General features: G+C 43.3%; 1 non-coding gene and 1 pseudogene across 1 annotated transcript; both read right to left on the bottom strand.

Moving 5' to 3' along the window:
* Nucleotides 1-21,888, bottom strand: part of LOC103796081 (small ribosomal subunit protein eS24 pseudogene) — a 44,177-nt pseudogene that overhangs the window by 3,828 nt on the left and 18,461 nt on the right.
* Nucleotides 10,011-10,114, bottom strand: LOC118146028 (small nucleolar RNA U13). Its single transcript, XR_004731497.3, has one exon. It is a non-coding gene; the product is annotated as a small nucleolar RNA U13 (small nucleolar RNA).

Raw genomic sequence — 21,888 nt, 5'->3', positions numbered from 1 at the left:
TCATGCCTGTAATCCCAGCATTTTGGGAGGTCGAGGTGGGCACATCATGAGGGCAGGAGTTCGAGACCAGCCTGGCCAACATGGTGAAACCTCCTCTCTACTAAAAATACAAAAATTAGCCAGACGTAGTGGCAGGTGCCTATAATCCCAGCTACTTGGGAGGCTAAGGCAGGAGAATCACTTGAACCCAGGAGGCGGAGGTTGCAGTGAGCCGTGACCACGCCATTGTACTCCAGCCTGGGTGACAGAGCGAGACTCCGTCTCCTGATACCTCCACTCCTGGCTAATTTTTTTGTATTATTAGTAGAGATGGGGTTTCACCATGTTGGCCAGGCCAGTCTCAAACTCCTGACCTCAGGTGATCCACCCACCTCGGCCTCCCAAAGTGCTGGGATTATGGGTGTGAGCTTCTACACCCAGGCTGAATTTTGTATTTTTTGTAGAGGCAGGTTTCACTCTGTTGCCAAGGCTGGTTTTAAAGTCCTGGGCTCAAGCAATTCACCTGCCTTGGTCTCCTGAAGTGTTGGGATTACAGGTGTGAGCCACTGTGCCCGACCTTCTTTTCTTTTCTTTTCTTTTTTTTTTATTTTAAGAGACAAGGGCTTGCTCTGTCATCCAGGCAGAAGTACAGTGGCGCCATTGATCATAGTGCACTGTAGCCTCAAATTCCTAGGCTCAAAGAATCCTCTTGCTTCAGCCTCCCAAGTAGTTGGGACTACAGGTGTGTGCCACTACACTTGGCTAAGTTTTTAATTTTTGTAGAGACATGGTCTCATTACATTGTTTAGGCTGGTCTCAAACTTCTGGCCTTAAGCAATCCTCCCGTCTTGGCCTCCCAAAGTTCTGTGGTTACAGGTGTGAGCCATTGTGCCTGGCCAGCATAGTCTGTTTATTCACCGTCTAAGTTAAAAAGCTCTCTCGAGTCTACACAGCACCTGACACATACTGGGTACACAATACAACCTTTGGGAAAAAGAAAGACAGTATAATTACTGTTAGTAATGTTAATAACAAATAGCAGCAACTAATATTTACAGACAACTTTAAAAAATTTTAAGATTAAAAAAATTTAATTGTGGTAGAACACACATAACATACAATTTACCATCTCAATCACTTGTAAGTGTACAGTTCAGTAGTGTTAAGTATATTTACATCATTGTGTAACTCGTCTTCAGTCTTTTTCATCTTGCAGAATGGTAAATCTATACCCACTAAATACATTCTCAGTTTCCCCACCCCCAAGCCCCTGGCAATTACCATGCTACTTTTTGTTTCTATGAATTTGTCTATTCTAAATATCTTATAAATATATGGAACCTTTTTATGATAAACTGTATGTGTATATATATATATTTGAGACAGAGGCTCACTCTGTTGCCCAGGCTAGAGTGCATTGGCTCAATCTTGGGTCACTGCAGCTTCTGCCTCCCAGGTTCAAGCAATTCTCCTGCCTGAGCCTCCCCAAGTAGCTGGGACTACAGGCGCACATCATCACTTCCGGCTAATTTTTGTATTTTTAGTAGAGATGCAGTTTCACCATGTTGGCCAGCCTGGTCTGGAACATTTGACATCAGGTGATCCACCTGCCTCGGCCTCCCAAAGTGCTGGAATTGCAGGCGTGAGCCACCGCACCTGGCCTGATTTTACATTTCTTATCTTAGTTGATTGCAACAATACTCTTACATGGAGGCAAGGACAGAACCTCTTAGAGATAAACCTGGAATATTTACATTTTTTTTTTTTAGGCTGTTAAGATATTAAGAAATGTCAAACCAAGAATATAAAAAATTGTGATACATTTAAAACTTTAACGAGTGAATGCTTTTATTTTATTTACTTATTTCTTTTTCTTTTTTTCTTACATTTCTCTGAAGAGTGAAAGCGTTTTGTTTGTTTTTTAATTTTTTTTTTTTTTAATATGGGGTTTCACAATGATGGCCAGGCTGGTCTTGAACTCCTGACCTCAGGTGATTCACCCACCTCAGCCTCCCAAAGTGCTAGGATTACAGGCATGAGCCACAGCGCCCGGGGCTGGGGGGGGTTGTTGTTCTTTTTTTTTTCCAGATGAAGTTTTACTCTTGTTGCCCAGGCTGGAGTGCAATGGCGCCTCACTGCAAACTCTACCTCCCAGGTTCAAGCGATTCTCCTGCCTCAGCCTCCCAAATAACTGGGATTACAGGCATGCACCACCACACCTGGCTTAGTTTTTGTATTTTTAGTAGAGATGGGGTTTCTCCATGTTGGTGAGGCTGGTCTTGAACCCCCAACCTCAGGTGCTCTGCCCGCCTCGGCCTCCCAAAGTGCTGAGATAACAGGCATGAGCCATTGCACCCAGCCAAGTGAATGCTTTTGAAAAATGCAATGCCGGCCAGCTATGGTGGCTCATGCCTGGAATCCCAGCACTTTAGGAGGCAAAGGCAGGAGGATCGCTTAAAGGGGTCAGGAGTTTGGGACCAGCCTGGGCAATAAACCATATCCCATCTCTACAAAAACAAAAAAAAGGTAAACAAATGCAATGCTGGGCAAGTGTGGTGTCTCCTGCCTGTAATCCCAGCATTTCAAGAGGCCCAGGCAGGAGAATCACTTGAGCCCAGCAGTTCAAGAGTAGCCTGGACAACATAGTGGGGGCCCATCTCTACAAAAGATTTCCAAAATTAGCCAAACGTGGTGGCATGTGCCTGTAATCCCAGCTACTCAGGAGACTGGGGCGAGAGGGTGGCTTAAGCCCACAAGGTCAAGCCTACAGTGAGCTGTGATTGCACCACTGCACACCAACCTGGATAACAGAGTCAGACCCTGTCTTAAAACAAACCAACCAGCCAACCTAAAAAATGTAATGCTATCTACTAGCCCTAGACAAAAATGTATTTTAAAAATCCCTTTAGTGTGTACTGCAGAAGGGGTGGTCCAAAAATGACTCATACGTTTCCAATGACAAACATCTCTCTCTCTTTTTTTTTTAAATTGAGATGGGGTTTTGCCATGTGGCGTAGGTTGGCCTGGAACTCCCAGGCCCAATCAAGCCACTGGTCTCAGCCTCCCAAAGTGCTGGGATTGCAGGCATGAGCCACTGCTCTCAGCTGAACATCTCCTTTTAATCTTATCAGTATTTCTCTTTGGCTGTGTGTGTGTGTGTGTGTGTGTGTGTGTGTGTGTGTGTGTGTGTTTGAGACAGTCTAACTCTGTCACACAGGCTGGAGTGCAATGGCACAATCTCAGCTCACTGCAACCTCAGCCTCCTGGGTTCAAAAGATTCACATGTTGTAGCCTCTGGAGTAACTGGGATTATTAGAGGTCGCCACCTCGCCTGCCTAATTTTTTCCATTTTTAGTAGACATGGGGCTTCGCCACGTTTGGCCAGGCTGGTCCTGAACTTGTCTTGGCCTCCCAAAGTGCTGGGATTATAGGTGTAAGCCACTGTGCTTGGACTGAATTGTGTATTTATTTTAAGATAAGGTCAAAATCTAAACTTGCGACCACAAATTAATGCAAGGTTCAGGTGAAATGACCATTTCTCTCTTTCCACCAACACTTGCCGTTATGAAAAGCCATGGCGCAAATGTCATTCCCATTTTTTTTTTTTTTTTTTTTTGAGATGGAGTCTTGCTCGGTTGCCAGGTCGGAGTGCAGTGACGAGATATCAGCTCACTGCAACCTCCACCTCCCAGATTCAAGTGATTTTTCTGCGCCAGACTCCCGAGTAGCTGGGACTACAGGTGTGCGTCACCATGTCCAGTTAATTTTTGCATTTTTAGTAAAGACGGTGTTTCACCATGTTGGCCAGGATGGTCTCGATCTCTTGACCTCATTATCTGCCTGCCTTGGCCTCCCAAAGTGCTAGGATTACAGGTATGAGCCACTGTGCGCCCAGCCTGTTGTTCCCATTTTTATAAACCAAGAAAGCGTCTCAGCAAGGTATTGTTTCCACCCGAAGGCAGCACAGCAAATTTGGTAGCAGGGTCAAGACTAGAACTTGGTCTCGAGGTAGAGGTCGGCAGTGAGCCAAGATTGCACCACTGCACTGCAGGCTGGGCGACAGAGGGAGACTCCTTCTCAAATATAAATAAATAAATAAGACTGAAACTTGGGTTTTGGCTATAAGCCTAAACACTCCAGACACCAAGCCTAACTGAGGGTGCTATTCATTTTGGACAGTGAGTGCCAAATACTCACATACTCTACAGCTGTCAGTTCACTGCAAACTTCCCTTGTGCTCCTGGCTGCAAGGGAAGTGGGCTGCCCAGGAGGGAGGGAGATCGCAGGCTCTGGGAGGCACCAAGAAGAGGTCTGACTAAAGTGATTTGGGTTTGCTGCAGAGGAGATTCAAGAATGGGGTGGCAGGGAGTGAGGAGGAGGGAGTTGCGTTAGATGACTTCCAGCTTCCTTTCAGACATCCCCCAGCATAGGACCAAGCCCAAACCAGCAGCACAGCTACACTCTCCTGGGGAGGCGGGCTGGGCTGTGCATTCATTTTCCCACCTTGTCATTCAAGGCAACCTGCCACCGGTTGTTGGGCATCCATAGCTTAATTTGAACAAGTGGGCTCTGGTTTCCTTAGGCGAACTGTCCGGGCGCCTCAGCCATCCATCAGTATTCTCTTCAGTCCCCCGGCAGCTGCTCACTCCAGGCTGGCTCAACCTGCACTGACCTCATATTCCCACACAGAGCAGAGGAGGACTTGGTAAAAATTAGTTATATTAGTGACTCCCCGAAACACTCCGTTTACTTGTGATATGACAAATATTTCAGCTATTAGGATCTCTCCGTCTCTTATCATCTTAAATGCACTCACTTACATTCCAAATCACTACTTAATTTAAAAGCCTATTTGTTGAGATTGTGACAGGCCCAAGGAAAAGGAGAGACAGACATTCACTCAGCTCTGGCTGGAATAGAATCAGATTTGGAACTTTGATTGAATCTTTCTCCCCAAGACTTATGCTCAGTCAGGTACAATCTAAATACTTAGGACACAAGAGACTTACAGGGCACCCACACTGTAGAGATTTATAAGGTCTGCTTCAAAGTGGTCATGTGGCATGACCTTGGGCAAATGACTTCATTGCTGGGTGTCCTGGGTGTCCTTATGCTTCCTGACCTCTGGATACAGTGATTCATTTGGTGAATTTTCTTTCTTTCTTTCTTTTTTTTTTTTTTTTTTGAGACAGAGTCTCGCTCTGTCACCCAGGCTGGAGTGCAGTGGCACTATCTCTACTCACTGCAACCTCTGCCTCCCAGTTTCAAGCGATTCTCCTGCCTCAGCCTACAGTAAAGCTGGGATTACAGGTGTGCACCACCACACCTGGCTATTTATTTATTTATTTTGTATTTTTAGTAGAGATTGGGTTTTACCATGTTAGCCAGGCTGGTCTCAAACTCCTGACCTCAAGAGATCTGCCCACGTTGGCCTCCCAAAGTGCTGGGATTACCGGCGTGAGCCACCGTGCCTGGCCTGGTGAACATTTATTGAACCTCTAATAGGAGCTAGGCAACACAATAGATTCCGAGGGTACAAAGGTGAACTTCTGCAAAAAAAAATTCTTAGTTTCTTTTTAATAACAAGCATTTATAAAACACTCCTATTTGCCAACTATATGAAATACTCCACATGCTTTCTTTCATTTACTCCTCACCATAATCCTATGAGGTAGACTACATTGTATTCCCATTTAACCAATGAGGAGACTATTCTGTCTGACCCTTCGATCCGTAATATTAAGCACCATGCAGTACTGTCTCCCCATATAGAACTCACCCTACTGGAATTTGTATGTTTGTTTGTAGTTTCGAGACAGAGTCTCACTCTGTTGCCCAGGCTGGAGTGCACTGGGGCAATATCGGCTCATTGCAGCTTCCGTCTCCCAGGTTCAAGTGATTCTCGTGCCTCGGCCTCCTGAGCAGCTGGAATTACAGGCATGTACCACCACGCCTGGCTACTTTTTCGTATTTTTAGTAGAGATAGGGTTTTGCCATCTTGCCCAGGCTGGTCTTGAACTCCTGATCTCAAGTGATATGCCAGCCTCGGCCTCCCAGAGTGCTGGGATTACAGGTGTGAGCCCACACTTGGACAGAATTTACCCAATTGGAATTTGTAAATGGGAAGTTCCCAGAACAGACCATGTTCTATAGACTTGTGTATTGTGTCAAGTTATTGATATGCTTTTGGATCTGCAAGAGGAACAAAATTACCCTCAGCGTGTTAGAGGTGAGGATTATTAAGAGGTGAGGACTGGCCGGGTGCGGTGACTCACACCTGTAATCCCAGCGCTTTGGGAGGCTAAGGTGGGTGGATCACCTGAAGTCAGGAGTTTGAGAGCAGTCTGGCAAACATGATGAAACCCCTTCTCTGTTAAAAATGCAAAAATTAGCTGGGCATGGTGGCAGGCACCTGTAATCCCAGGTTCTCAGGAAGCTGAGGCGGGAGAATCAGTTGAGCCCGGGAGGCGGAGGTTGCAGTGCAGATCATGCCACTCTACACTCCAGCCTGGGCAACAAAGAGAGAACTGGTCTCAAAAAAAAAAAAAATTTCATCATGCCTGCCATCACAGCCTAGCTAGCACACATCTGAAATCTTGCTATTGAAATTATTTTATACATTTTCTTTTTCTTTATTTAGGACTCTTGTTCCCTTTGAGATTTTGGCTAACTACCAGCTTCCCCAAACCCCAAAGTTTCAGCATTTTTCAACTGCATTAAAGAGAAGCAAGGAAGGAGAAGCATCCTACCTGAGCTTGTTATTTCTTTAATTATTATTAATTAATTTTGACAAATTATAATCTTTTATAATTATGGAGTACACAGTGATATTATGATCTATGGATACAGTGTGGAATGATTGAATCAAGATAATTAACATACCAATTACCTTAAATAGTTATTTATCCCTCCTGTTTAATTGCAACTTTGCACCCTTTGACCAACATCTCCACATTCCTCCCACCTCCAACCACCATTCTATTGTCTGCTCTGAGTTTGTTTTAGGCTCCATACATAAATAAAAATATAAGGGTTTCATTTTTCTGCACTGATTTCACTTAGATTATTATTATTATTATTATTATTTTGAGACAGAGTCTTGCTCTGTCACCCAGGCTGGAGTGCAGTGGTGCGATCTCAGCTTACTGCAACCTCTGCCTCCCGGGTTCAAGCAATTCTCCTGCCTCAGCCTCCCGGGTAGCTGGGACTACAAGCAACTGCCACCACACCCACCTAATTTTTTGTATTTTAGCAGAGACGGGGGTTTCACTGTCTCGAACCCCTGAGCTCAGGCAATTTGCCCACCTTGGCCTCTCAAGTGCTCGGATTACAGACAGGAGCCACTGCATCCAGCCTCACTTAGCTCATTGTCCTCCAGGTTTATTCATGTTGTTGCAAATGGCAGAGTTTTCTATTTTTAAATGACTGAATAGTGCTCCATTGTGTATACGTACCACATTTTCTTTATTCATTCATTCCTTGATGAAGCCTTAGGTTGATTTCATATCTTGACTATTGTGAAATAATGCTGCAATGAACATGGAGTGCTAATAGCTCTTTGACATAATGATTAAAAAAAAAAAAACTATGACTCAAAAAGGCTTTTCTTTTTGAGATGGAGTTTCACTCTTGTTGCCCAGGCTGGAGTACAATGGCACAATCTCAGCTAACTGCAACTTGCTCCTCCCAGATTCAATCAATTCTCCTGCCTCAGCCTCGTGAGTAGCTGAGATTACAGGTGCCTGCCACCATGCCCAACTAATTTTTTGTGTTTTCAGTATAGATGGGGTTTCGCCATGTTGGCCAGGCTGGTCTTGAACTCCTGACCTCAGGTGATCTGTGGTGGTTTGTTTTCTGATGTTGCAATATATGACTAAAATAGCTCGGAGGGCCCACCCCCGGGGGTGATGATTTGGCACTTCCTTTGATTCTCCGGTGAGGCTCCTAACAAGTTGATTTTTCTAACAAGTCATTTTTTTCCCTCAAGTCAATGAGAGCCTATTTCTGTTGCTTGTAGCTAACACAGTCTAAGAGAGCTCCAAGCCAAAGGAAGAAACTCAGGGTGTTCTGGACCTCTTGGTCAGGCACCCTTCCCAGGTGGAGAGCCTCTTTCCAAAAAAACAAAAACCAAAAGTTAAGATTTACTACATCATCTCTTTTTATTTGCCATGATCTTAACATTTTAAAATTTATCCTTTATGTCTTTATTCTTACGTTGAAAATCTTGGTTCCTGACGTTATTACTGCTTACTGCATTAGTCTTCAATATATAACAGTTTTTTTATTTTTATTTTTATTTTTTTGAGACGGAGTTTCACTCTTGTTACCCAGGCTGGAGTGCAATGGCACGATCTCAGCTCACTGCAACCTCTGCCTCCTGGGTTCAAGCAATTCTCCTGCCTCAGCCTCCCAAGTAGCTGGGACTACAGGCATGCCCCACCATGCTCTGCTAATTTGTTGTATGTTTAGTAGAGACGGGGTTTCACCATGTTGACCAGAATGGTCTCGATCTCTTGACCTTGTGATCCACCTGCCTCGGCCTCCCAAAGTGCTGGGATTATAGGCATGAGCCACTGCACCCAGCCATAACATAGTTTTAAAGTAATGAAACAAATATTATGACTACAATTAAACTATCAAAGTCTAACGTGTGTGTGTGTGTGTGTGTGTGTGTGTCAGGATCTCACTCTGTAGGCCACGCTGGAGTGCAGTGATGCAATCACAGTTTACTGCAGCCTCAAACTCTTGGGATCAAGTGATCCTCCCACTTCAGCCTCCCTGACTGGCTAATTTATTATTATTATTATTTTGTAGAGACTGTGGTCTTGCTATGTTGCCCAGGCTGGTCTTGAACTCCTGGCCTCAAGCGAGTAATCCTCTTGCCTCAGCCTGAAAAAAGGCTGGGAATACAGGCACAAGTCACCACACCTTGCCCCATTTGTGTTTAGCATATATTTCTCTATTACTGTGATCTAAAGTCAGTTGAAATAATTATTTTCCCTGAGGGTTTACTATCTAATTCATTCGTAGTTAATTTTTTTCATTCATGTTTAGGGATTATTTTTTAAATGTAATACAATTTTTGAACATAGAAATCATTTCTATGTTTCCAAAATCAAATTTGTATAAAATATATTTAAAGAAATCTTGGCCAGGTGTGGTGGCTCACGCCTGTAATTCCAGTACTTTGGGAGGCTGAGGCAGGTGGATCATGAGGTCAGGAGATTGAGATCAGCCTGGCCAACATGGTGAAACCCCGTCTCTACTAAAAATACAAAAATTTTCTGGGTGTGGTGGCGTGTGCCTGTAATTCCAGCTACTCAGGAGGCTGAGGCATGAGAATTGCTTGAACCCAGGAGGCAGAGGTTGCAGTGAGCTGAGATTGCGCCACTGCACTTCAGCCTGTGTGAAAGAGTGAGACTCTGTCTCAAAAAAAAAAAAAAAAAGAAAGAAATTTTGCTTCTGTGTTCCTGCCTATCCTCCTCAACTTTTATTAGTTTTAAATTTTTTTCAGTGTTTTTTTTTGAGAATATAAGCAAATACATATTTATACTTGTTTTCTGTTTTTTACACAAATGGTGTCATTCTCTCTGTCTCACTCTATATATATTTCACATCCTTTTTTCACTTAATATATCCTGGATACCACTCTCCATCAGCATATACAGCTCTATCTCATTATGTTTTTTATTTTTTGAGACTGAGCCTTGCTCTGTAGCCCAGGCTAAAATACAGCGGCATGATCTTGGCTTACTGCAATCTCTGGCTCCCAGGTCCTGGTTCAAGCAATTCTTTTGCCTCAGCCTCCTGAGTTGCTGGGATTACAGGTACACACCATCATGCCCAGTTAATTTTTGTATTTTTAGTAGAGATGGGGTTTCACCATGTTGGACAGGCTGGTCTTGAAGTCCTGACCTTGTGATTCGCCCACCTCTGCCTCCCAAAGTGCTTGGATTACAGGTGGTGAGCCACCTCCCCCAGTCTCTCATTACTTTTTATAGCTTCAGAGTTTTGTTGTTTTTTTTTTTCCAGGTCAGATGGGTAATGTGCCGATGTCGTGACAAGGTTCAAGGGTGGCACATTTCACACAAGCGTATGAACACCCAATCATCATGCTCATGAACTACAAAAGGATTGCTCCAGAGTATGTTATTGCATCCATGTAACCATACTTTATTCAACTAGGTGTTAATAGACATTTGAATTATTTCCATACATTTGCAATTATAAATAATGCTACCACGTGATTTATATAAGATATAAACTTATGGTATAAGGTATGATAACTTATACTATGAGATTTACCATGTGTATAAGTAATTTTGAGTTTTTGCTCCTGTATCTTGGGATAGATTCCTAGATTTCTGGCTCAGTGGGTAAATGCACATATAATTTTTTGAGATATTTACAAATTGCATTCTAATCAGGTGGTCCTGTTTTGAGTCCTCAACAATGAATAAGTGTCTGCTTTCCCATCTCTTTATCAATAGGATATACTCTCAAGCCATGGGATTTTTGCCAGTGACGGATGAAAAGTAGCATCTCAGTGTGGTTTTATTTTGCATTGCTCTTATTATGAGGGAGGTAGTGTATCTTCTCATGTGTTGGATGCCATTTTAATTTTTTTTTTCTGCTGTAAACTGTCTATTCAAATCTTTGCATGTACCTTTAAGGATATTGACACACAACAACATTTAATCTCAAAACAAGCCAGTGAGGATTGGCATCATTATTCCCCCGTATAAAGATGAGGGAATGGCAGATTAGAAAGGTTAAGTCATTTACCCAAGGTTACACAACTAATATGTGATTGAAGTCAAGCTGCCCAACTGTTAGGCCCTGTGGATTCTCCATAGATCTATTTCCAGGAGTAAAACTTGGAGCTCCTGTGTTTTGCTTTTAATAAACGGTCAGTGCGTGGATTTCTGTCTGTGAGAAAGGACTGCTTTAGGAGGTCTGTCATGGTTGGGCCTGGGTGGTAAGTTGTGCTTGTAATGCGGAGGATGGTACCTCATGTGTCACCTAGGAGCACCCAGCAGACTGGGGCATTTTGAATCTCAATGCAGAGGACAATGGGGAGAGACCTGCAACCTATTTAATTCTGTTAGAGAATCAGTGAGGTGCTTGATGAAGCCATTAACCGGGGTTCGTGTCTCCATTCTACTTATACGACTCCAGGAGGGCAAATGCTGATGGAAATTTATTGATTTCTTTTTCTGCCTTTACCGAATGGGTCAAAAACATGATATAACGCTGCTGGTTCCAATTAAAATCACCTGTTAGCTTACAAAGGTTGGCCCTCTCCACCCTCCCCTTCCTCCCCCCATTTAAAAAGGGTTTAAAAGATTTTCATTTAATTGATTTGCTGTAAAATGCCCTTTACAATTACCCAGATAAACTAGGTGTCACCTGTGGAGTAAGAGCCAATTTGAGCTGTTCATCAAGACTTCGCCTCTGGCCACTTCTCACCCTGGGATCTTGAGTCTCTGTATTGATAGCTTGCATCTGTCAACATTGGATATTTTTAGTGGGCTGCAGAAAGCTTTTAGGGAGATGGGGATGGTGAGGCTGCATCTTTGAGCAGGTGAAGAAAGCATGATGGGGTTTTTTGTTTGAAATGAGAATGCCCTATTGTGCTGAAAACAAGTTCAGAAAATTAGGCCTGCACCCATATGCCTAAAGGTAATCAGAGTTGACCATATTTAAATACCAGTGAGCCTCAGGAAATGGAAAAATGGGCAGTGGATAAAATTTGCCCAGTAACAAAATTTGCCCAGTTTCTCTTGGTTTTGTTTTGAGCTGTGCTTAATGTTAGGAAGGAGAGGTTGAGGAGCCTCTGTAAAAGTTGTCTATGAAGTGACATTTGTGTCCTCTGAGCTGATGTTATAGGAAATAATAGAGAGCTGGAAATACAGAAAGAAAGACACAGAGACATTTATTCTAGGTCGTGTGTATTTCTGAAACTGTAAACTCAAATTCACTCGATCATGGGAATAGCATTAGTTCTAGCTGAAAAACTGTGGGCAAAATTAGTACCAGATGGTCGGTGCGGTGGTTCACGCCTGTAATCCCAGCACTTTGGGAGGCTGAGGTGGGCAGACCACCTGAGGTCAGGAGTTCAAGACCAGCCTGGCCAACACTGCGAAACCCCATCGCTACTAAAAACATGAAAATTAGCTGGGTATGGTGGCAGGTGCCTGTAATCCCAGCTACTTGGGAGGCTGAGGCAGGAGAATTGATTGAACCCAGGAGGTGGATGTTGCAGTGAGTTGAGATCTTGCCATTGCACTCCAGCCTGGGGGACAGAGAGAAGACTCCATCTCAAAAAAAAAAAAAATTAATGCCAGAAAATAAAAGACAGGTACATATGAGAGGGGAGAAGCAAATTCTGGAAAGTACAGACCAGTATTCTTGAAATTGATCTTGGCAAAACTCTAGAATACGTTACGAAAACAATGTTTTGTGAGTCTTTGAAAGAGGTTTGTTATTCGTTTAGAATGAAGTATAATTTCCGTTTTGACTGATTTAAACTGGTTCATCAGGGAAGTGCTGTAGACACAGGTGATTGAAGATAATAAATGACAGGACATTTATGAAAGCTCTTGACACAGAGTAGCTGCACAGTAATTATCAGTTGCTCTATCTACTTCAGGCCTTCATAATAGTCATCATAGACTGGGCCCAGAGGCTCACACCTATAATCCCAGCACTTTGGGAGGCCAGGGTGAGTGGATCACCTGGGTCAGGAGTTTGAGACCAGCCTGGCCAACATGGTGAAACCCTGTCTCTACTAAAAATAGAAAAACTAGCTAGGTGTGGTGGTGTGTGCCTGTAATCCCAGCTACTCAGGAGGCTGAGGCAGGAGTATAGCTTGAACCTGGGAGGGGAGCTCCAAAATAAGCATATGAAAAGACGTTAACCTCATTGGCCATAAGGGAATTGCAACCCAAAACAACAATGAAATACCATTACACACCAATCAGGATGGCCATAATAAAAAACACTAGTAATAATACGTGTTAGGAGAGATATTAAAAATTCGAACCCCTTATACACCACTGGTAGGAATGTAAAATAGTGCAGTCACTTTGTGATTCCTCAAAAAGTTAAACATAGTGTTACCACATGACCTAGAAATTCCACTCTATATACCAAGAGAAATGAAAGCATTCATGTACATACAAAAATGTGTACATGAATGTTCATAGCGGTATTCTTCATAATAGCCAAAAAGTATCAACACTCCGAATGTCCATCAACTATTGAATGGATGAATAAAATGTGGTGTGTCTATACAATGGAACATTATTCAGCCATAGAGGAATGAAGTACTGATACATGCTGCAACATAGAAGAACCTCAAAGAAGCCAGTCACAAAAGATCATATAATATTGTGTGATTCTATTTATATGAAATGTCTATAGGGAAATCTATAGAAATAGAAAGTAGACTGGTGGTTGCCTAGGGCTTGGGGGAGCAAGTTTGGGGAGAAATATGGACTGACTACTAATGGCTATAGGATTTTGTTTTGGTTGACAAAAATGTTCTAAAATCTATTGGGGCAATAGATGCTCAACTGTGGATATATTAAAAGCTATTCAATGTATGCTTTATTTATTTATTTTTTTGAGATGGAGTTTCGCTGTTGTTACCCAGACTGGAGTGCAATGGCACGATCTCGGCTCACTGCAACCTCCGCCTTCTGGGTTCAAGCGATTCTCCTGCCGCAGCCTCCTGAGTAGCTGGGATTACAGGCACGCGCCCCCATGCCCAGCTAATTTTTGTATTTTTAGTAGAGAGGGGGTTTCACCTTGTTGACCAGGATGGTCTCAATCTCTTGACCTCGTGATCCACCCACCTCGGCCTCCCAAAGTGCTGGGATTATAGGCGTGAGCCACCGCACCCGGCCTAATTGTATGCTTTAAAGGGCGAATTGTATGGTACGTGCCTAACATCTCGATAAAGCTGTGGAAAATTTCTCATAGTTTTCACATCTTCGTGGAAAGCAAAAGGCTTCAAACTTCTAAGGATCTTTCTGAACTGTCTCCTTCTCTTCGTCCAGCACATCGCCATCTCTTTGATCACCACAAAAGCCTTTTGCCTCTTCTGGCTTCAGTGGCACTATGAATCTCCTCTATAAATCCCCACTTGGCTGCCTTAGAAATCTTTCTTTTTTTTTTAGTTTTTGAGAGGGAGTCTCCCTCCATCGCCCAGGCTGGAGTGCAGTGGCACGATCTCAGCTCACTGCAATCTCTGCCTCCCAGGTACAAGCGATTCTCCTTCTCCCGAGTAGCTGGGACTACAGGTGTGTGCTGCCACACCTGGCTAATTTTGTATTTTTAGTAGAGCCAGGGTTTCGCCATGTTGACCAGGCTGGTCTTGAACTCCTGACATCCACCCGCCTTGACCTCCCAAAGTGCTGGGGTGCCAGGCATGAGCCACTGCACCTGGCCTAGAAATCTTTCTAAAGGGCCAGTTGAGATGCTCCTCCTGCCTCAATCTTACCATGGCTTCCCACAGCCTTTAAGATGAAGTCTAGACTCTTTCACTCCACTGAAAAGGCTGTGTATGATCTGGTCCCTACTTATCTCTAATGTCATTTCTCACCACTCATCACTTGGGCCACTTACTCTTTCAGTTTTGCAAATTTCTTTGCCCTGTCTCAGTTCTGGGCCTTTGCAAAGCCTGATTATTCTGCCTTTTGGGTCGCAGCTTACATGCCACTTCCTCTGGAACATTTTTTCTTAAATACTCCCTTTCTTCACCCAGTAGATTCCCCCTCCACCCCGCCCAACTGTTGTGTACTCATTCATTTTCTAGACTTACTTCGTGCCAGGCACTTTTTTTTTTTTTTTCCCTGAAGACAGAGCCTCGCTCTCTCACAAAGGCTGGAGTGCAGTGGCGCGATCTTGGTTCACTGCAACCTCTGCTTTCCGAGCTCAAGCAAATCTCCTGCCTCAGTCTCCCGAGTAGCCAGGATTATAGGTATGTGCCACCACGCCTGGCTAATTTTGTATTTTCAGTAGAGACAGGGTTTCTCCATGTTGGTCAGGCTGGTCTCAAACTCCCAACCTCAGGTGATCCACCGCCTTGGCCTCCCAAAGTGCTGGGATTACAGGCGTGAGCCATTGCACCCAGCCCTTTTTTTTTTTTTTTTTTTTTTTTTTTTTTTGAGACAGAGTCTTACTCTGCCACCCAGTCTGGAGTGCAGTGGTGTTATCATGGCTCACTGCAGCCTTGACCTCTCAGGCTCAATTGGTCTTCCAACCTTAGCCTCCCAGGTAGCTGGAACCATAGTACACACCACCCTGACCGGCTAATTTTTTTTTCTTTTATCGTAGAGACATGGTTTCACCATGTTGTCCAGGCTGGTCTCAAACTCCTGAGCTCACCTGATTCACCAGGCACCATTCTAAGTGCAACTTTACAAAATTAACTCCTTACTTTCACAACAGCCATATGATGTAGATACTATTGTTATTCTTACTGTACAGATGAGAAAATTGAGGCATAGAGAGGTTAAGTAACTTTCCCAAAGTCACACAGCTGGTGGTGGAGCCCGGATTTGAACCCAGACAATATGGCTCTGGAATTTGTGCTAACTGCCATGTTCTGCTGCCTGAAATTGCTTAACAGGTCATGGCACTTTTAATTATATCTCCATGTGACTTTCAGTTCATGGAAGATGGGAATTATGTATGGCTTATTTGTTATTGTGTTCCCAGCATGAGGCCTAGCCCATAGTCTTTTAATTTAAAAAAATCAATGAACGAACAAATCAATCAATTAATTAAGATAGAGATACGTGAGACATACAAGAAGAAAGTTACTAGATTTTTAGCTTGTAGAAGGACAATGCTCTGATTAATAACTTGATATTGTGTTAAAAGTTCTCTAATGTACAGGATACATATTTCTTTTCTTTTTTTTTTTTTTTAAGATGGAGTCTCACTCTGTCACCCAGGCTGGAGTCAAATACCATGATCTCGGCTCACCGCAACCTCTGTCTCCTGGGTTCAAGTGATTCTCCTGCCTCAGCCTCCCAAGTAGCTGGGATTACAGGTGCCCACCACCACACCCAGCTAATTTTTGCATTTTTAGTAGTGACAGGGTTTCAACACATTGGTCAGGCTGGTCTCAAACTTCTGACCTCAGGTGATCTACCTGTCTTGGTCTCCCAAAGTGCTGGGATTACAGGTGTGAGCTACCACGCCTGGCCAGGATACATATTTCTTGAGAACTTATATTCTGGTAAAGTGCCTTATACACAGTGAATGATTCAGAATTCTTGCACAGTTTTAAAAAACTTTTTATTGTAAATTATGTAAGACTTAGAAAAATAATACAGGCCAGAGTGGTGGCTCATGCCTGTAATCCCAGCACTTTGGGAGGCCAAGGTGGGCGGATCACTTGAGGTCAGGAGTTCGAGACCAGCCTGGCCAACATGGTGAAACCCCATCTTAAAAAAAAAAAAGTAGTGCAAAGAATTTTTATATCCTCTTTACCTAACTTCTCCAAATGTTAACATATAACAACAGTACAAGGATAAAATTGGGAAGTTAACATTACTACCTAATTTATTACTATCTCATTTATTTATTGTTATCTGTTTCAATACTGTCCTTTTTATAATCCATGATCCAAATCAGGATTACAGACTGCCTTTATTTATAAGCCTGTTTTAAGCCAGGACAATGTCTCAGTTTTTCTTTATCTTCCCCAACCTTGATACCTTTGAAGAGCAACTGTCAGTTATTTTGTAGAATATTTCTCCATTTGGGTATGTCTGCGTTCCTTGCCATCAAATTCAGGTTATGCATTTTTGGTAAGGATACCACATAAGGGATGCCATGTCCTCCTCAGTGCATTGTATCAGGAGGTACACAATGAACTTTAATCATTTGGTTAAGGCTATATATGCCACGTTTCTACATTGTGAAGTTATATCTTTTCTCACTGTAATTAATAAGCATCTTATAGAAAAATACTTAGAGACTATATAAATATCATGTTTCTGGTAATAATTTCATCCATGAATTTTAGCATCTATTGATACTTTCTTGAAGCAATTTTTACTGTGATCTTTGCAATTAGTGACTTGCTATTTGCATCACTCCTTCTGCATTTATTAATTGGAGTGCTTTTCAAACAAATAAATGAGGAAGAAAGAACTTTCCTTTCTTCCTCATTTATTTGTTTATTCAATTTTTATTTAAATAAGTATGGACTCATGAATATTGGTTTTAATCTGTGAGATAGCATTTATTATTATCTTTTAAAAGTTTTTGCTGTTCAAATTGTCCCAGATCTAGGAGCCCTACCAAGTTGGCTTGTATCATTTCGATATGTGTCCATCATTTTTTGAGCACTTCCTTAGATACTAGCTCCACAAGATGCCCTGTGTTCATTCTGTTCTTCCCTACCCCAGCCATGTAATCAGCTATCTCTTTAAGCAAACTGGGTTTCTTTTTACTGGAGAATAGTATTTAGAAAGGTCTGGGCACTAGATGCTTACTGCTACTGGGGTGTCATTGTTTCCTCACTCAGTGGGCAGGGTGAGGAAATACATGTATGTATACACTTACACACATCTTTATTTCTCTCTCTGTTAACAGCTATGACTGTGCCGGGTACGGTGGCTCACACCTGTGATCCCATGACTTTGGGTGGCTGATGTGGGTGGATCACAAGGTCAGGAGTTCAAGACCAGCCTGGCCAACATATTGAAACCCCATCTCTACTAAAAATACAAAATTTGGCTGGCATGGTAGCGCACACCTGTAGTCCTAACTACTTGGGAGGCTGAGGCACGAGAATTGCTTGAACTCGGGAGGTGGAGGTCGTGGTGAGCCGAGATTGGGCCACTGCACTCCAGCCTGGGCAACAGAATGAGACTCCGTCTAAAGAAAAAAAAAAACTATGACTTTATATTGATATCTCAGTTCCATTCCAGCAGTTAGGGTTCGTTCTATTATTTCCCTTCTTTTGTTTAATTCCTTTCTCTGAAGGAGAAAGTAAAAAATTTGGTGCTGCCGGGTACGGTGGTCCATGCCTATAATCCCACCACTCTGGGAGGCCAAGTTGTGCAGATTATGAGGTCAGGAGATTGAGACCATCCTGGCCAACATGGAGAAACCCTGTCTCTACAAAAAATACAAAAATTAGCCGGGTGTGGAAGTGCATGCCTGTAATCCCAGGTACTGGAGAGGCTGAGGCAGGAGAATCACTTGAACCTGGGAAGTGGAGGTTGCAGTGAGCTGAGATTGCACCGCTGCACTCCAGCCTGGTGACAGAGCAAGACTCCCTCTCCTCTGTCTCAAAAACAAAAAAATTGGTGCTTATTATTCACAATATATTTACTTATTTGTTCAACACTACATATAAAACAGTTTTAGAATTTCTAATTTATAGCCTGTGAAAAACAAATTTACTAAAGTCAATTTAGCCTCCCAGCTACTTGGGAGGCTGAGGCAGGAGAATTGCTTGAACTTGGGAGGTGGAGGTTGCAGTGAGCCGAGACCGAGCCACTGCATTCCAGCCTGGGCGAAAGAGTAAGACTGTGTCTCAAATATATATATGTATAGAAAAACGCCGTCTATGTGGAACTGTCTCTCTCTCTTGCAGACACCTTGAAGGTTGGAGAAACATCCCAGGCTAAGTACTCTGGAGCCTGTAGGAAGATTAGAACCCTCATCTCTTCCTACCTTACCCCTTTCTCCGGATGTCCTTATCTGTTGCTGTATCACCTGTTTCCTTGATCCTATGGGAAGAAATTCTCACAAGTGCTTTAAAAGTCCCAGCTTCAATCTAACCCACCCCCACTGAACTTCCCATTGCTTTGGGTGCAGGTCAGATAAAACCTTGTTACTTTTAATACCACTTTTGTCACTGGGGAGTTTTCTATGCTATCAGCCCTACCTGGACCAAACATCTCCACCGCAATCCCTTTTCCTTTGCGCTTGTGCTGAATATAGCCACCAGGTGGCACTTCAGAGTCTCCTGTGGCCCTGTTTTAAAAGTCAGCAGCTTGGGTTCAGTTGACTTTAGAACGCAACGTATTCATGAGATGGGAAGAGATATTCTAGTTACCTTTTAATTTTAGTTAAGACATATCCTGGCCGGGCGTGGTGGCTCACGCCTGTATTCCAAGCACTTTGGAGGCCAAGGCCGGCAGATCACCTGAGGTCGGGAGTTCAAGACCAGCCTGACCAACATGGTGAACCCCGGTCTTAAAAAAAAATTTCCTGCCATTTAAATCCAAGCAAAATGAAGAAAAGGAAGCACATTTCGGCCTCTGTCCTCTTCTTTGCCTAAGAATCTTGAACTCCTTCCATCTTCCTTTTTAAAACTTCTCTCAAGGAAAAACAAACACATGTTGGTTGACAACCAAAGTGAGTTTATCTAAGAGTGACTGTGGTCCTTGGTCTATGGGCTTCTGCCAAAGAAGTTCAGACAGGACATTAAGAGGCTGAAATTCAGGTAGAAACTCCACCGCCGACTCTCAGTACTTTCTTAAGTTATTTAGTTTTTTTTTTTTTAGCTTTAGTTTTCTTATGTGTAAAACAAATGGATTGAGCTCCATGCTCTCAAACACAAATCCCTCAGATGCCAAGCGGAGACCATAAATTCATGAAGAGGCTGAAGAGGGGTTTAGTACAACAGGATCTTGTACTGACTAAACTACAATTACAAAATGCATGCTCTACAAATATTTATTGAGTACCTACTTGCTTCATGTTTTTTTTTAATTAGCTGGACATGAAGGTGTGCACACCTATACTCAACTACTCAGGAGGCTGAGGAGAGAGGATCACTTAGTTTAGGAAGTTGAGGCTGCAGTGAGCCATGATAATGCCCCCACAGCCTGGGTGACACGGCAAGACCCTCTTTCTTTTTTTTTTTTTTTAAAGACGGGGTTTCACCATGTTGGTCAGGCTGGTCTTGTACTCTCAACCTCAGGTGATCCGCCTGCCTTGACCTCCAAAGTGCTTGGATTACAGGCGTGAGCCACGACGCCCGTCCTACTTGATTCATGTTTACATGATTTTGGGCACTTAGTACAAAGTTGTAAAGACTCAATACCTGTTTGCTGAATTAATGGTATTAAATGGCCAGGCAGAATAGTAAGAACTAGAAAAGAAGATATAACAAGTGTTAGTGAAGATGCAGAACAACTGGAAATCTCATACTCTGCTGACCCCTATATCTTTGCACTCCAATATGTTCCAATCACTTTTTTTTTTTTTTTTTTGAGACAGAGTCTCTCTCTGTCACCCAGACTAGAATGCAGTGGCATGATATTGGTTCAGTGCAACCTCCACCTCCCAGGTTCAAGTGATTCCCCTACCTCAGCCTCCCAAATAGCTGGGACTATAGGTATGTGCCACCACGCCCAGCTAATTTTTTGTTGTTGTTATATTTTTAATAAAGATGGAGTTTTGCCATCTCGACCAGGCTGATCTTCAACTCCTGACCTCAAGTGATCTGCCCACCTCGGCCTCCCAATGTGATGGGATTACAAGTGTAAGCCACCATGCTCAGCCTTGAATCACTATCTTATGTTGCGTGGCAAGAAAGATTTTGCAGATGTAATTAAGTTTACTAATCAGTTGATGTTACAATAGGAAGATTGAGTGGGCCCAATCTAATTCTATGGGCCCTTTAAAAGCTGAGAGTTTTCTTCAGTTGAGGGCAGAAGAGGAAGTCAGAGAGATTCGAAGCTCAAGAATGACCTGATGCTCTGTTGCTGATTTAAGAATAGAGGGAGCCCCTAAGCCTGAGTGTGGACTCTGGAAGCTGAGAGCAGCCCTCAGCTAACAGCTTGCCAGTAAATGGAGACCTCAGTCCTATATAACTGCAAGGAACAATTCTGGCAACAACCCCAGTGGGTTTGGAAGCATAAACTTCCCTAGAGCCTCCCAGTAAGAACCCAGACGAGCTGACACCTTGATTTTGACCTTGGAAGCAGAGAGACCAGTTGAGCCTGCCTGGACTTTTGACCTACAGAACTGTAACATAATAAATGGGTGCTGTTTTAAACTATTAAGTTTGTGGTAATTTTCTATGTAGCAATTTCAAAACAAATACAGACATTCAAGCAGCTCTGTGGAGAGATGTACAGGGAGAGGAACAGAGGCGCCAGCTGCAAGCCAGCATCAACTTGCCAGCCATGTGAGTGAGCCACCTTGAAAACATGGATCTTCTGTCCCCAGTCAAGCCTTCAGATGACTGCAGCACTGGCTGACATGTTGACCACCACTTCCTGAGATCTGAGCCAGAAACACCCAACCAAGCTGCTTGGGAATTCCTGACTCACATACGTCATTAGAGATAAAAACTGATTATTGTCCTTGTGGGTCCCTAAGTTTGGAGTAAGTTGTTATGAAGCAAGAGATCACTAATAAGTGCTCAGTAAGTGTTTACAGACTGATTGGCCACTGTAGGGCATTATAGCCAGCAAGGAAATTTCAGGCATCTCTGATGTCTGGTGTCCCAGAATTCTAACCACACCTGCAGCCCCATCCTCACTAAGGCAGCTCCTTCACCTAACTGTCTTTCCCTCCTGCTCTAAGGAGGAATTCCTGGAATTCCTGCCTGGGTTCTCAGGGTGTAGACTTGCCTGAGGTGCTCTGAACATGCTTAAGTTTACCTGGCATGAAAATGAGAGAAGACTGGGTGCAGTGGCTCATGCCTGTATCCCAACACTTTGGGAGGCCGAGGTGGGTGGATCACCTGAGGTCAGGAGTTCAAGACCAGCCTGGCTAACATGGTGAAACCCTGTCTCTACTTAAAAAAGAAACAAAAATTAGCCAGGTAAATTAAGCAGGTGTGGTGGCGCGTGCCTGTAATCACAGCTACTCAAGAGGCTGAGGCGGGAGAATCGCTTGAACCCAGGAGGCAGAGGTTTC

The sequence above is a fragment of the Callithrix jacchus genome, chromosome 10 (assembly GCF_049354715.1).
Source record: "Callithrix jacchus isolate 240 chromosome 10, calJac240_pri, whole genome shotgun sequence".
Taxonomy (NCBI): domain Eukaryota; kingdom Metazoa; phylum Chordata; class Mammalia; order Primates; family Cebidae; genus Callithrix; species Callithrix jacchus.
The sequence above is the reverse complement of the archived record's forward strand: the minus strand, read 5'-3'. Positions and strand labels throughout refer to the sequence as shown.